Genomic DNA, 16,560 nt, shown 5'->3' on the forward strand with positions numbered 1-16,560 from the left:
TTTGGAAGTATAATTGTAAAAATAATGTCATACAGACAAAGAGAAGAGAAAACTTAACGACAGCTTTCTCAAATCGCTGTTATTCTTGAATCATCTGAAAGCAGTACATGTGCCTGGCACCAATATACATCAGAGAGTAAATGATTGCACAAGGAGATTTGATCTTCTTTTTTTGTAGAATCTGGAGGAAAAAAATCTATGAAAAGCAAGAGATGGTAGAGAATGATGTTGTCGAAATTGCCTGACATCATTGGAGATAGAGAATTTGCCCTGGTAAAAGGAGCTCCTGAGGGAGGAGCATCTGCACATTCCATTAGCATAAAGCCCCTGGTGGGCCATATGAAGAAGTCTGGATTTTGCTATAAATGTGAAATTTATTTTAAATGGGGGATTGGGAGCAAGGGGGTAATATACCCTGACATATTTTTAAAAATCACCCTAGCAGCATTTGTGCGGGGTACAAACTCTGGGAGGACAAGAAGAGATGTGGAAGGGAGAAGGCAGCTAAGAGTCTATCCCAGGATTGCAAAGATGTTGGAGCCCAGCCTCAGATGGTAATGGTGGAAGTGTTAGAAATGGCTGGATTCCACATTTATTTTGAAGGACCAGCCCATGGAATTTGCCTACGGATGTTCCATAAAGAAGAGAAACAGAGGGCTCAATGTTGATTCCTGGGCTTTTGACTTGAGCAACTAGAAGGATGGGGAAGTCTGAGGATGGAGATGCTGTGTGTGCCAGGAGTGGGGTTGTGTGTATGTGTATGTGTGTAAAATTCTACTTTTGACATGTCGAATTGGAGATGCTAATCCACTCCAACTGAAAAATAAGGAGGGAAGTGGACATTCAACACATGATGACAGGAAGACAGGGAAGCTGGGACTCATGATAGTAACAATGTTGGCCATTAACTGAGAAGTTTTTTTTTTTTTTTGACACAGAGTCTTGCTCTATTGGTCAGGCTGGAGTGCAGTGGCATGATGTCGGTTCACTGCAACCTCCACCTCCTGTGTTCAAGCGATTCTCTTACCTCAGCCTCCTGAGCAGCTGGGATTACAGGTGCCTGCCACCATGCCCAGCTAAGTTTTCTTTTTCTAGTAGAGATCCGGTTTCATCATGTTGGCCAGGCTGGGTCGAACTCCTGGCCTCAGGTGCTCTGCCTGCCTCAGCCTCCCAAAGTACTGGGATTACAGATGTAAGGCACCGCGTCAGGCCTAAGAAATATAATTAAAGTACAGGGAAAATTAAAAGGGAGAAGAAAGTTCACAGAGAGATATCACGGCAAATGATAAATACAAAAGCCTGCCTCGTTTCCCATAGCCCCTGTGTCTTAGATTCCCTGAATTTTACCTCCCAGTGGACCACCCTTTTCCCTTTGCAATGGCGCTCCAAGCAGCACTGCTGCACCCCAATTCCTGAGCTTCCCTGTTTCCTGAGCCTAGGAATAGTTATGCTTCTACTTCCTGTTTATTTGCTCATCACTGAAGTAGCAACTGAACCACACAATTGGGATAAGTAACCTGATGCCATTTTGGGAGCAATCTTCCATTTCTTCCTTACGTATAAAACTGACCCTCACAGAAAAACTAACTGTCTAGAGTGATAGGTCCAGAGTAGGGCTCTAGCTTTGCTTTTCCCTTTGCAGCTGTGCTCTGAGAGGTTTGATGCAATCCCACTGCAATTTGAATCAGTGACAGAGTAGGGATTCTCAGGAAATCTGTTGGGCCACCAAAGAAAACTCACTTCTAGCTAATGCTTATATGGGGCTATGGAAGTTGTCTAACATTCCTGGGGACAGAGTGTTTGCCCTGAAAAGGAGCATTCCCTTGGCACAAAGCATCTTGTTGCCTGGATTTTATTATAAATGTGATAAGAATCCTTTTGGCCAGTAACTGGTGGTTGGGTCATTTTGTGTTTTGCAAACCCATAGAGAGGAAAAGGCCTCTCATGTGATTGGGAGAGGTGGGAATGGATCATGCACTAAGGTCGGGTCTGGTGAAGTTAGGGAATAAGGCCAGTGTTTACGAAGAGTGATTCCTTCATGAACCCCTAAAGATGCTTTTGAACCCTAACAGTAGGATGATGTCTGTATTTAGAGGTGCAGATGACATGTTCTGGGAATACGGAGGGAGGCACCACTGCCTCTACCTTGACAGTATATCACAGAGAAAGATTTATATTTGGACTAGATGGCTGAGAGATGAGTAGGAGTTTGATAGAAGAGAACAGGGGAACTGTCTGGCTGTACAACGGCAGAAGTGGCAGGAAAGGCTGAGGAGAATTGGCCTCTGGGGGTGGGTTATAGATACGGGCCTGGACACCACATACTGGAGCTTGCAATGGGTTATGTAAGAGGTTAGATGGGATGGTCTTTTCCTCTCCTCCCGTGGGTACATAGTGGGCCCACCTCACTCACTGCTGCAAACAAGCTTCCTCCATTTGAGAGAGAGCTGGAGTGGGGTCTCTAAGCCTCCAGCGACCACTTAGGAGCCAGCCTTGACACGGCGGCAGCTAATTCTTCCCATGGAGACCACGTAGTCCATCCTATCTTGGAAAGACAATGCACGGATGGGGAAGGTAACATCCCCCTCCAGACTCCAGAGGCTCCAAGGAGCCTCTCTCTCTCTCTCTCCAAGAAAAGAAATATTCAGTGAGCCGTGGGTGGAGGTGAACATGGTTTGGGACCAACAGGCAGCTGGATGGTTTCACCTCCACAGTCATACAATGGTACTGGGAGATGAATGGGGGTAGGGCGATCTAGAATTAGTTCAACCTCAACTTCCAGTGGGGCGGTGCTTGGTAGTTGACTCATTGTGGCCTCATTTAATATTCACAGTCACCAGTTGGGGCACATGTGACTGTTGCTCCCATTTCACAGATTAGGACACGATAGTTTGCTAGAGGTCACAGGACTAGTTGGGGAAAGGAAAGGGTGTCAGGTAGGATTTTAACCTTAGAGCCTCACGTTTTCTTCTTCTCTTTCAGGGAGACCTTGGGCAAATTCCTTTTTCTCTTGGTGGGGTGGTCTCCATTCCTTATTTGTAAATTAAGGAGTTCTTCCAGTTTGTGATTCTCTGTACTTTAACTTGGATAGGTTTTTAAAAATGGTGATTATGGGAACCCCACTATATTTAAGTAGAGTAGGTCTGGGGTGAGGCTCAGTAATCTGCAGCTTTGAACAAACCCTGGCATCAACAAAACTGGCTGACACACTCAGGCAAAGTTTATGATGCATGAAAATCTTATTGCGAGCTCTCCAAAACACATAACGCTGAACTCCATCTGCGGAGATCCTGTTTTGATACCCTTGGTTGGACTGTGGCTGGGTAATATGTATTTGTCAGAAGTGAGGCCAGTCAGCTGGTCAACCACCCCTCTTGTCGCTCTGAGACCCTCCCCGGGCGTCCGCGGTGCTTCTTTACTTGCATCTTGTGGGAATGACATCTGCCTAGGCAGCCCCTTTTTAGCACCGCCCCTGGCACGCCAGCCCAGCCCTTAAAAACCGAGCCCAGCCCTGGGTTTGCAGATACTCAGGGCAGGGGAAGGCGCCTTTCCGCATTTGGTGTAGTCCCACATGCTGCCATATGAGGGCGCCAGAGAACGCGCCTACCGGGATAGGGTGGGGCAAGGAGGCGAGGAAGAAAAAAAAGCGACAAGTGAACATTGACATCCATGAAGGCCAATGGTAGCTCAGTCTTCAGTTCTCTGACTCCCAAGCTTCCCATTCTCTTAGGAGGCTGCATTTGTGGCGCTAAAAAAAGGGATGGGCGTGGGAGATTCCAGGACATGTGCTCGCTGAAGATACAACTGTTAGTCCAAGGTAACTCCCGCTCGTAGTGGCTCAACCCTCTTTCTCAATTCACCTTCCTCTAAACTACAGCTGCTCCACCTGTCTCTAGGCAAACCTACTCCCCATCGCGCTGGGGTTTTCTGAGTTTTTTAAAGCGTCGCGGGGTAAAGTCAGTGTTGTGCTTTTCCTTTTCTCAGCAGGTAAGTATTTCTGGTGCTGACAGCGGGAAGCTGCCGGGCGGGAGTAGGGGTGAAGAGAGAATAGGGAGAGAGATAACAGGTGTGAAGCGTCCCTCAATGCCAGGCAACCTGCTTTGGCACCGTCCGTAAGTTTGTCTCAGTCATCTTCCTAATGAATTCATTTTCTGTTTCACAGATTAGGAAACCTCAACTAAGCGGCCCAAGGACAGTCCTTGGATAATTTTAACTTCTGTCAGACACCAAAGCCTACGGTCTTTTATTTTGCAGAGGCTGCTTTGGCAGGATTTCAATGCATGCAGGTCCTGCGAATCACTGCTCCTCACTCACTGATCCATCCCGCTGTCCACGCATTCATTCACCCATTCATTTCTTAGGGGCTCATCTGCAAGGCGTGGGGCTGGATGATACTAAAAATACAAAAGGGACTCTGATGTAAAGTAGAAGAGATTTTTGAAAAAGATTTACACAGAATTCCGGTGCTCAGCATGGTTTCGATTTTTCCCCACAACATACTACTGATACCTATTATGTTCCACATAATATGATGGATTCTGAAGATACAGAGATGGGTGAGATCTATCCATGCCTTTCAGAATCTCGTTATCATAGGCAAGAGTAATCTCTGAGGTTTAATTTTAGATATCTATTTTTTAACAAATAGAACATCAACTCTATATATTCTACTGTAATTAATTAATGCACTAAGTAATTAAATATTACACACACTTAATTTCTTATTTTTTAGATGAAGATGAATCTAAATGGTGTTTCAAGTGTGTCCTTTGTTCATCCTAGTGGACCATCTTGGGTGCTTCAGACTGCAAATCTGCCCTCCTGTTATGTGCTTGGCTCTATTCCTTCTTTCTGCAACTCTCTGTCAAATGCCAGCCTTTTAGGGAGACCGATCCTGACCCCTTCCTGTTTTCTCTGCTTCTTACCTGCTCCTATCTGAGGCCTCTTTTCCTATTTATTTGTTGTTGTTTCTCCCTCCATCATCTTCTGTCGTCAAATCATGTGTTGTTTTTCACATACTATATCTGAGTTTATAGGAAGTATGTTCACTATTTTTTAAATTTTTGGTTTAGTTTCTGTCTCCCTGCTCCAGAATGTAAGCTTCAAGAGGGGCAGTGAGGAGTTCTGAACACCCGTGACTGCCTGAGAAACGGTTGGGGATGGAGGGAGACAGCTTTGCCCGGTACATCCTGAAATCCCCTGAGGTGGGGGTGGGAGTGCAGGGAAGATCATGGAATGTCCATTCATTTTATGAAGTTGAAGTTGGGTTAAATCCTATTATATCCTGTGATGTTGTTTGTTAATCTCAACCTGAAGCCCTCATCGCTAGTCATCCATTTTTCGCTAGCTTTGTGACCTTGAATGAAGGTTCAAGGTTACCTTGTTTCTTTGTACCTCAGTTTCCTTATGGATAAAGTGGAAAAAATTAAATTTGGTCATCTTAAAATGTGATGTCATAGGGATTCAGTCCCTTGAGGGTAAAAGACAAACATTTGTCAATTTATAAGGCTGCAGAAATTATATTCTTGTGAGGGTCAAAGAAAGATATTTGTGGATTTGGGAGTCCAGATATTATATCAGTAGCATATTTACATGCAGAAAATACTGAAGAAGCAATTTTAACTAATCAAATAGGAACAGAGATTTCAGATAGGACCAGAAAATAAGGAGAAGAAACAGTGGTGAGTAAAAAAAAATTGACAAATTGTATGTGGAGAGTTAACTCTAAGTGGACAATGATAGTCTTTCTGGGAATGTGTAAGAAAAGTTTTAAAGAAGGATTCTTTAAATGGATGCGACACACTGCAAGGGAAATTCTGTGACACTTGGAACTGAAACACGTGGAACTAAAATATTGGGCTCAGGGGGTTGAAGGGTAGAGGAATAAAAGGATTTTGTATCTCTTAGCACACTCATCTGGATCGGAGGAGGGAGCAAAACAGGGAAATGAATCTATTGGAAGATGTCCACTTATTGAGGTAAAGGAGGAAACGGTGAATAGCTGTTACTTTATTTTATATAATAGTAAAGAAATTTGTGTTCAATTATGAGCACTAGAAACAAATACCAGTGATTGAATAAAAAGTTAATAAGGGAATATGATGGATAAGTGAGTTAATAAGAGAATTTGATGGATAAGTGAATTAATAAGAGTCCACAGTGGAGACAATTTCCCTTTTTGAAAAACATTATCTTTTGAATATATGCAGGATATACTTTTCAAAAGAAAAAAAGTGTATATTAGGGAAACAATTTTCACTCATTCTCGAGACCCTCAATAGTTTTCCATAGATAATCTATGGCTATACAAGAATAATGCCTTTTCAATATATTTTCCCAGCAACTAAGAAGTTCAGTGTTTATAATTGTAATAAGAAGTGTGCTGATCTGGCCTGAAATATAGTTTTACTTTAGATATATGTTTCATAAATAGTATTTAAGAAGTCAGGGAATATGCTTAGAAACGGATTACCTAGGCCCTGTAACACACGAATTTGGGGGCTCAGAGAGATTAAGATTTAGAACAAAGTTAGGTGAAATCTAGGGCCAAAGGATAGAAGGATGGTGTGTGTGTGTGTGTGTGTGTGTGTGTGTGTGTGTGTGTGTTGGGTGGGGCAGGTGGGAACCTTTGGAGAATGCCTGTAGGCTGCTAGTGAGGTGCTATGATCTCTAGACCTTGGTAGGTCCTTGCAAAGAGGCATTGCTCTGAAAGGTTGCACCCTTATAGATTTTTAAAATATTTTTGTTATCCATAGGAGGGACCCTGGAGATGATTACCAAAATTTAAAAATTTCACCACTGGGAACACAGATTACCCTTCTCGTGGTAGCATGGCAAAGCTTGATTTGCAAGAGTTTCTTTTGGATTGTCCCCAATGATTCCCTTTAAAAATAGGAGCTCATTCACGGTAGGGAAGGAAGGAGAAAATATCCGTTCTAACCTATTTTCTCTTTTTCATTCCAAGGACTCTGGAAAGGCACAGAAGGTTTGGTTTTGAAATCTGTAGAATTTTAGTGCTGTCCATTCTCCCAAGTAGATGCCTTTAGTGAAGGTAAAAGGAAAGACTGTTTGCTGTGTCAAGGGAAGATTCATATGCAAATCCCAAGACTCAGATGTTATTTCAGAAGAGTTGGTGTCCATAGTAAAGTAGAACTGGCCCGGGTTCATCTGCCTACAAGATCAACTGTATGAGGCAAATATGAGGAAACTGGCAGAACAGGAAGGGTGGAATGTTCCTGGGAGAAAGAGTAAAGAGAGTTCTAGGTGGAGAGGGGATCAATGTGTTGAGCAAACACCTGGCTGTCTTCTTAGTTCCTATATGAAATCATAGGAAAGACTTTAGAACAAAGAATAAATATGTCATAGCAGGAAAACAAAGAGCATTCTTTTGGCCAGAAATAGAAACTGTTAAAACAAAAAGAAAAACAAACCAATAACAAGAAAAAACTCCTTTAAGTTTGAAAATGACAGAAGTTAAGAAGTGCAAGGTTGCCTGAGATATGGTTTTATTGTGTCCTCTCTAATAAACCCGTCCCACTCCATCTTCGTGTCCTTGCTTATGCTAAGCAGCATGGTGGCAGCCGTGGCATTCTTCAGGCTAAAGTGGTCATTTTTGGCACTTGGGCTTGAGATGGCAGCGAAGCGGCATCATTTGTCTGGGGAAATGCCAGAGGTTTGTTGTCTCACACTATGGAAATTGTAGAAGTGGACACCAAAGGAGTGGGTTTAAGAGCAAAAGTTTAATAGGCAAAAGAATGAAGAGAGAGTTTCCTCATGCATTGGAAGGGTGCCTGAGCAGGTTTCCTGGTTTGGGGCGAGTTGTGGTTGTTTTTATAGAGGAGCTTGAGGAGGCAGTGTCTGATTTACATAGGGCTCAGAGGGTTGGTTGGAGCAGGTGTGCCATTTATATGATGCATGAAGAGCCTGGCCATCCCACATGAATCTTTAGTATGCAAACGGGGCCTCTGCCTGGCCCGTGCCATGTCATCTGCACACGTGAAGACAAAGAAAAGGGAATAGGAGGCCAGGTGTGGTAGCTCGTGCCTATAATCCTAGCACATTCGGAGGCCAAGGACGGTGGATCACGAGAGGTTAGGAGTTCAAGACCAGCCTGGCCAAGATGGTGAAACCCTGCCTCTACTAAAAAACCACGAAAAAAAAAAATTAGCCGTGCGTGGTGGTGGACACCTGTAATCTCAGCTACTCAGGAGGCTGAGGGAGAGAATTGCTTGAACCCAGGAGGCGGAGGTTGCATTGAGCTGAGAATGCACCGCTGCACTCCAGCCTGAGTGACAGAGCGAGATTTCATCTGAAAAAAAAAAATATATATATATATATATATATATATATAGGAAGAGGAAACCTGTATGTTGAGTATGCCTGGCTTCCAGGTATCCCTTTTCTATTTGCATAGGTCCCGACATTTACCTATGCAAGGTTTTAGCTTGCTTATGTATGCTTGTGGCTTGATTTTTTAGGCTGATTTTTGCTAGAAAAGAAATTATATGGGGGCTGCCTTTTTATTAAAAGAAAAACCTTACCGAGGACTCTCTTACCTAAACTGACTGCTTAATAATTTCTTTTTAGCTCCTGTATCAGCAGTGCTTGCGCCTGATAGGTGATGATCATGAGGGGGACCAGTAGCCTCTAGACTTAGAGACAAGTTCCCAGCATTCTCCAGATGGAGTGTTTACCTCACCAGCTCCCCTTGCTGGTCAGTTTGACAAGCAGATGAACAGAAGTTCTCAAATACACAGTAAGCAGATAACCCCAACATCAGCAGAAATATCAAGTTGTGATGGCATTTTCTCAAATTGTAGTTATTTTTTGTCAGCATCATGTGTTGCTTTCTGAGGGAAGTTTTTTGAGTTCTCCCACTGAGACTGTGGATTTGCATTTTTCTTTTGTATGTCTGTCAGCTTTTGCCATGTACAGTTTGTAGTTGTGTTGTGTTGTGAGTCAGATTCATGAACTATGTTGTGGGAGAATTTCTGTATTTAGCAGATGTTCAAATTACATTCTATTTTGAGTAGTGTTGATGGTATTACTTTGCTTTTCAGTTTCACATTCATTTAGTATATCTTTTTCCTTTCCGTGAACCCTTGTGTGTTGTTTATTTCAGATATGCTTGCTTATGTACTGACAGTGACCCCCAAATTCATATGTTGAAGACCCAACTCCCAATGGACTTGGAGGTGGGCTTTTGAGAAGTAATGGGGTTTAGATTAAGTCATAAGGGTGGAGCCCCCTTGACGGTATTAAGTCCTTCTAAGAAAGGGAAGAGAGTCTGAGCTCTCCTCTGTCTCCACCATGTGAGGGCACAGAGATGTATGCTTCTCGGACTTTGTTTTTAAATCAGTATGAAAAACATATATTTTAATAAGAAAATTACCCCATTCATTTTTAGTGTGTTTGTTCATAATATTGGACTTACTTGTGCCATATTGAAGAAATCTTCTTTCCTCTTTCCCATGCTTTCTTTTTTTTTAAATCCAAGTGCATTATAAGGTTTAGGGATCACTTTTTAAACAGGTCCACGAAGGACTAGATAAGGGAAGCTGGCTTGCATTCAGGGAAGAGGCAGAGGAGGGAAGCTGGCAGCTGGGCTGTGCTAAGATGACCTTAGCCTCAGACCCTGGATGAACATCCTCTTCTGGATACAGGACCTGCCTGAGGCACGATTTTGAAATAGGCAAATGTTATTTGCTTTGTGTTCTTTCATCATCTCTATTAGCTTTTGCCTCTTGAGTGCCAAAATATAGCTGTTTTTTTATGACCCCAAGTTCCTGAGTTTATTTTTTAGGCAAGAATTTTCCACCCTTTGAAATCCCAAATGACATGTTTACTCTCTTTCTCAGACCATGCTTTTGTTTCAGTCTATGTAACAAATCAGCCAGGTCTTAGGAGTTTAGAAATCTGATTGTATTGATTTATAGTAAGCTGTAACAGATCTACCACAGCCTTCTAAGATGAATTGGAGTTTCTTAAAAACTCCATTAAGTACACTATTCTTTTTTTTTTTTTAATTTTAATTTTAATTTTTTTGATTTTTTTTGATTTATTAATTATTATTATTATTATTATTATTATTCTTATACTTTAGGCTCTATGGTACATGTGCGCAACGTGCAGGTAAGTTACATATGTATACATGTGCCATGCTGGTGCGCTGCACCCACCAACTCGTCATCTAGCATTAGGTATATCTCCCAATGCTATCCCTCCCCCCTCCCCCCACCCCACAACAGTCCCCGAAGTGTGATGTTCCCCTTCCTGGGTCCATGTGTTCTCATTGTTCAATTCCCACCTATGAGTGAGAATATGCGGTGTTTGGTTTTTTGTTCTTGCGATAGTTTACTGAGAATGATGATTTCCAATTTCATCCATATCCCTACAAAGGACATGAACTCATCATTTTTTATGGCTGCATAGTATTCCATGGTGTATATGTGCCACATTTTCTTAATCCAGTCTATCATTGTTGGACATTTGGGTTGGTTCCAAGTCTTTGCTATTGTGAATAATGCTGCAATAAACATGCGTGTGCATGTGTCTTTATAGCAGCATGATTTATAGTCCTTTGGGTATATACCCAGTAATGGGATGGCTGGGTCAAATGGAATTTCTAGTTCTAGATCCCTGAGGAATCGCCACACTGACTTCCACAAGGGTTGAACTAGTTTCCAGTCCCACCAACAGTGTAAAAGTGTTCCTATTTCTCCACATCCTCTCCAGCACCTGTTGTTTCCTGACTTTTTAATGATTGCCATTCTAACTGGTGTGAGATGGTATCTCATTGTGGTTTTGATTTGCATTTCTCTGATGGTCAGTGACGGTGAGCATTTTTTCATGTGTTTTTTGGCTGCATAAATGTCTTCTTTTGAGAAGTGTCTGTTCATGTCCTTTGCCCACTTTTTGATGGGGTTCTTTGTTTTTTTCTTGTAAATTTGTTGGAGTTCATTGTAGATTCTGGATATTAGCCCTTTGTCAGATGAGTAGGTTGCGAAAATTTTCTCCCATTTTGTAGGTTGCCTGTTCACTCTGATGGTAGTTTCCTTTGCTGTGCAGAAGCTCTTTAGTTTAATTAGATCCCATTTGTCAATTTTGGCTTTTGTTGCCATTGCTTTTGGTGTTTTAGACATGAAGTTCTTGCCCATGCCTATGTCCTGAATAGTAATGCCTAGGTTTTCTTCTAGGGTTTTTATGGTTTTAGGTCTAACATTTAAGTCTTTAATCCATCTTGAAATGATTTTTGTATAAGGTGTAAGGAAGGGATCCAGTTTCAGCTTTCTACATATGGCTAGCCAGTTTTCCCAGCACCATTTATTAAATAGGGAATCCTTTCCCCATTTCTTGTTTTTGTCAGGTTTGTCAAAGATCAGATAGTTGTAGATATGTGGCATTATTTCTGACGGCTCTGTTCTGTTCCATTGATCTATATCTCTGTTTTGGTACCAGTACCATGCTGTTTTGGTTACTGTAGCCTTGTAGTATAGTTTGAAGTCAGGTAGTGTGATGCCTCCAGCTTTGTTCTTTTGGCTTAGGATTGACTTGGCGATGCGGGCTCTTTTTTGGTTCCATATGAACTTTAAAGTAGTTTTTTCCAATTCTGTGAAGAAAGTCATTGGTAACTTGATGGGGATGGCATTGAATCTGTAAATTACCTTGGGAAGGATTGCCATTTTCATGATATTGATTCTTCCTACCCACGAGCATGGAATGTTCTTCCATTTGTTTGTATCCTCTTTTATTTCCTTGAGCAGTGGTTTGTAGTTCTCCTTGAAGAGGTCCTTCACATCCCTAGTAAGTTGGATTCCTAGGTATTTTATTCTTTTTGAAGCAATTGTGAATGGGAGTTCACTCATGATTTGGCTCTCTGTTTGTCTGTTATTGATGTATAAGAATGCTTGTGATTTTTGTACATTGATTTTGTATCCTGAGACTTTGCTGAAGTTGCTTATCAGCTTAAGGAGATTTTGGGCTGAGACAATGGGGTTTTCTAGATATACTATCATGTCATCTGCAAACAGGGACAATTTGACTTCCTCTTTTCCTAATTCAATACCCTTGATTTCCTTCTCTTGCCTAATTGCCCTGGCCAGAACTTCCAACACTGTGTTGAATAGAAGTGGTGAGAGAGGGCATCCCTGTCTTGTGCCAGTTTTCAAAGGGAATGCTTCCAGTTTTTGCCCATTCAGTATGATATTGGCTGTGGGTTTGTCATAAATAGCTCTTATTATTTTGAGATACGTCCCATCAATACCTAATTTATTGAGAGTTTTTAGCATGAAGGGTTGTTGAATTTTGTCAAAGGCCTTTTCTGCATCTATTGAGATAATCATGTGGTTTTTGACTTTGTTTCTGTTTATATGCTGGATTACATTTATTGATTTGCATATATTGAACCAGCCTTGCATCCCAGGGATGAAGCCCACTTGATCAGGGTGGATAAGCTTTTTGATGTGCTGCTGGATTCTGTTTGCCAGTATTTTATTGAGGATTTTTGCATCAATGTTCATCAAGGATATTGGTCTAAAATTCTCTTTTTTTGTTGTGTCTCTGCCAGGCTTTGGTATCAGGATGATGCTGGCCTCATAAAATGAGTTAGGGAGGATTCCCTCTTTTTCTATTGATTGGAATAGTTTCAGAAGGAATGGTACCAGCTCCTCCTTGTACCTCTGGTAGAATTCGGCTGTGAACCCATCTGGTCCTGGACTTTTTTTGGTTGGTAAGCTATTGATTATTGCCACAATTTCAGCTCCTGTTATTGGTCTATTCAGAGATTCAACTTCTTCCTGGTTTAGTCTTGGGAGGGTGTATGTGTTGAGGAATTTATCCATTTCTTCTAGATTTTCTAGTTTATTTGCGTAGAGGTGTTTGTAATATTCTCTGATGGTAGTTTGTATTTCTGTGGGATCGGTGGTGATATCCCCTTTATCATTTTTTATTGCATCTATTTGATTCTTCTCTCTTTTTTTCTTTATTAATCTTGTTAGCGGTCTATCAATTTTGTTGATCCTTTCAAAAAACCAGCTCCTGGATTCATTTATTTTTTGAAGGGTTTTTTGTGTCTCTATTTCCTTCAGTTCTGCTCTGATTTTAGTTATTTCTTGCCTTCTGCTAGCTTTTGAATGTGTTTGCTCTTGCTTTTCTAGTTCTTTTAATTGTGATGTTAGGGTGTCAATTGTGGATCTTTCCTGCTTTCTCTTGTGGGCATTTAGTGCTATAAATTTCCCTCTACACATTGCTTTGAATGCATCCCAGAGATTCTGGTATGTTGTGTCTTGGTTCTCGTTGGTTTCAAAGAACATCTTTATTTCTGCCTTCATTTTGTTATGTACCCAGTAGTCATTCAGGAGCAGGTTGTTCAGTTTCCATGTAGTTGAGCGGTTTTGAGTGAGATTCTTAATCCTGAGTTCTAGCTTGATTGCACTGTGATCTGAGAGATAGTTTGTTATAATTTCTGTTCTTTTACATTTATTGAGGAGAGCTTTACTTCCACGTATATGGTCAATTTTGGAATAGGTGTGGTGTGGTGCTGAAAAAAATGTATATTCTGTTGATTTGGGGTGGAGAGTTCTGTAGATGTCTATTAGGTCCACTTGGTGCAGAGCTGAGTTCAATTCCTGGGTATCCTTGTTGACTTTCTGTCTCATTGATCTGTCTAATGTTGACAGTGGGGTGTTAAAATCTCCCATTATTAATGTGTGGGAGTCTAAGTCTCTTTGTAGGTCACTCAGGACTTGCTTTATGAATCTGGGTGCTCCTGTATTGGGTGCATATATATTTAGGATAATTAGCTCTTCTTGTTGAATTAATCCCTTTACCATTATGTAATGGCCTTCTTTGTCTCTTTTGATCTTTGTTGGTTTAAAGTCTGTTTTATCAGAGACTAGGATTGCAACCCCTGCCTTTTTTTGTTTTCCATTTGCTTGGTAGATCTTCCTCCATCCTTTTATTCTGAGCCTATGTGTGTCTCTGCACGTGAGATGGGTTTCCTGAATACAGCACACTGATGGGTCTTGAGTCTTTATCCAATTTGCCAGTCTGTGTCTTTTAATTGGAGCATTTAGTCCATTTACATTTAAAGTTAATATTGTTATGTGTGCATCTGATCCTGTCATTATGATGTTAGCTGGTTATTTTGCTCGTTAGTTGATGCAGTCTCTTCCTAGTCTCGATGGTCTTTACATTTCGGTATGATTTTGCAGTGGCTGGTACTGGTTGTGCCTTTCCATGTTTAGCGCTTCCTTCAGGAGCTCTTTTAGGGCAGGCCTGGTGGTGACAAAATCTCTCAGCATTTGCTTGTCTGTAAAGTATTTTATTTCCCCTTCACTTATGAAGCTTAGTTTGGCAGGATATGAAATTCTGGGTTGAAAATTCTTTTCTTTAAGAATGTTGAATATTGGCCCCCACTCTCTTCTGGCTTGTAGGGTTTCTGCCGAGAGATCCGCTGTTAGTCTGATGGGCTTCCCTTTGATGGTAACCTGACCTTTCTCTCTGGCTGCCCTTAACATTTTTTCCTTCATTTCAACTTTGGTGAATCTGACAATTATGTGTCTTGGAGTTGCTCTTCTCGAGGAGTATCTTTGTGGCGTTCTCTGTATTTCCTGAATCTGAATGTTGGCCTGCCTTGCTAGATTGGGGAAGTTCTCCTGGATAATATCCTGCAGAGTGTTTTCCAACTTGTTTCCATTCTCCCCGTCACTTTCAGGTACACCAATCAGACGTAGATTTGGTCTTTTCACATAGTCCCACATTTCTTGGAGGCTTTGCTCGTTTCTTTTTATTCTTTTTTCTCTAAACTTCCCTTCTCGCTTCATTTCATTCATTTCATCTTCCAGGGCTGATACCCTTTCTTCCATTTGATCGCATCGGCTCCTGAGGCTTCTGCATTCTTCACGTAATTCTCGAGCCTTGGTTTTCAGCTCCATCAGCTCCTTTAAGCACTTCTCTGTATTGGTTATTCTAGTTATACATTCTTCTAAATTTTTTTCAAAGTTTTCAACTTCTTTGCCTTTGGTTTGAATATCCTCCCGTAGCTCGGAGTAATTTGATCGTCTGAAGCCTTCTTCTCTCAGCTCGTCAAAGTCATTCTCCGTCCAGCTTTGTTCCATTGCTGGTGAGGAACTGCGTTCCTTTGGAGGAGGAGAGGTACTCTACTTTTTAGAGTTTCCAGTTTTTCTGCTCTGTTTTTTCCCCATCTTTGTGGTTTTATCTACTTTTGGTCTTTGATGATGGTGATGTACAGACGGGTTTTTGGTGTGGATGTCCTTTCTGTTAGTTTTCCTTCTAACAGACAGGACCCTCAGCTGCAGGTCTGTTGGAGTACCTGGCCGGCTGTGTGAGGTGTCAGTCTACCCCTGCTGGGGGGTGCCTCCCAGTTAGGCTGCTCGGGGGTCAGGGGTCAGGGACCCACTTGAGGAGGCAGTCAGCCCATTCTCAGATCTCCAGCTGCGTGCTGGGAGAACCACTGCTCTCCTCAAAGCTGTCAGACAGGGACATTTAAGTCTGCAGAGGTTACTGCTGTCTTTTTGTCACAGTATTCAGGTGGGAGTGGCCCGATTTTCCAGGTGCCGTCTGTCACCCCTGGAATGGGAACTCCCTGACCCCTTGCACTTCCTGAGTGAGGCAATGCCTCTCCCCTGCTTCGGCTAGTGCACGGTGCACTCACCCACTGACCTGCACCCACTGTCTGGCACTCCCTAGTGAGATGAACACGGTACCTCAGATGGAAATGCAGAAATCACCCATCTTCTGCATCGCTCACGCTGGGAGCTGTAGACCAGAGCTGTTCCTATTCGGCCATCTTGGCTCCTCCCCTCAAGTACACTATTCTTTAGGTGCTGGAATTGCACACTGTCAAATCGCATCAAGTATAAACATTCAATTTGGTGGAGGTTTATTTTTTAAGGAGAGATGAGGTGTTGGTTAATACTGGTAGACTTTACAACAAAAGACAATTCTATTAATATTTCTGTTGTTTTTTAAAATCTAGACTATCAGAAGGAGTAAAAATGCCATTTTATTTTTTCTTTTTGCTGTGGCTACAATGTTCACAGTAATCCAAGCTCCAATGACAGGGTGGGAGAGTGGAGCCAAATGAGGCCATGTTTTTTTCATGAAGTGTATTTTTCTTTTTTTTTTGAGATCAGGAATTCAGAAATTGTAATGTAAGTTTTGAATTATAAAGTTATTATGATAGTGCATGGCACATGTCATTTCCTTCATCTGGATTTTTCCACTTTTACTGTATGGCTCACTCTTACTCACTCTCCAGTCTTCACCTTAGTGGTCACTTCTCCCTGGAATGCCCTTGACCCCTTAAGATAGCAGTGCCGCAAACATCAAAAGTTGAATTTATAACCAGACTCACAGGCAACACCTTGTCCTGTGCCATCCTTCACTAATGATGAGGAAGTGAGAAAGAGTAGGGGAAAAGAGCCACAACAAATGTGGTTTCCATAGCAGAGGCCTCAAGACTAGCCCACTTCATTCTCTGGAGATCCTTTTCTGCATAACAATGATTAAAGGTAGCCTAGGAAAGCCATTTGTCTGAGG

The 16,560-nt window shown here is 41.9% G+C and overlaps 1 long non-coding RNA gene across 1 annotated transcript in view; it reads left to right on the top strand.

Moving 5' to 3' along the window:
• Positions 1 to 3,644: 3,644 nt before the first annotated feature.
• LOC134740325 (uncharacterized) overlaps positions 3,645 to 16,560 on the top strand; it is a 103,319-nt gene continuing 90,403 nt past the window's right edge. Inside the window, exon 1 of the long non-coding RNA XR_010127720.1 lies at positions 3,645 to 3,817. This is a non-coding gene — a long non-coding RNA (uncharacterized LOC134740325). The remainder of the gene's footprint in view (positions 3,818 to 16,560) is intronic.

Source organism: Pongo pygmaeus, chromosome 9, assembly GCF_028885625.2.
Source record: "Pongo pygmaeus isolate AG05252 chromosome 9, NHGRI_mPonPyg2-v2.0_pri, whole genome shotgun sequence".
NCBI lineage: Eukaryota > Metazoa > Chordata > Mammalia > Primates > Hominidae > Pongo > Pongo pygmaeus.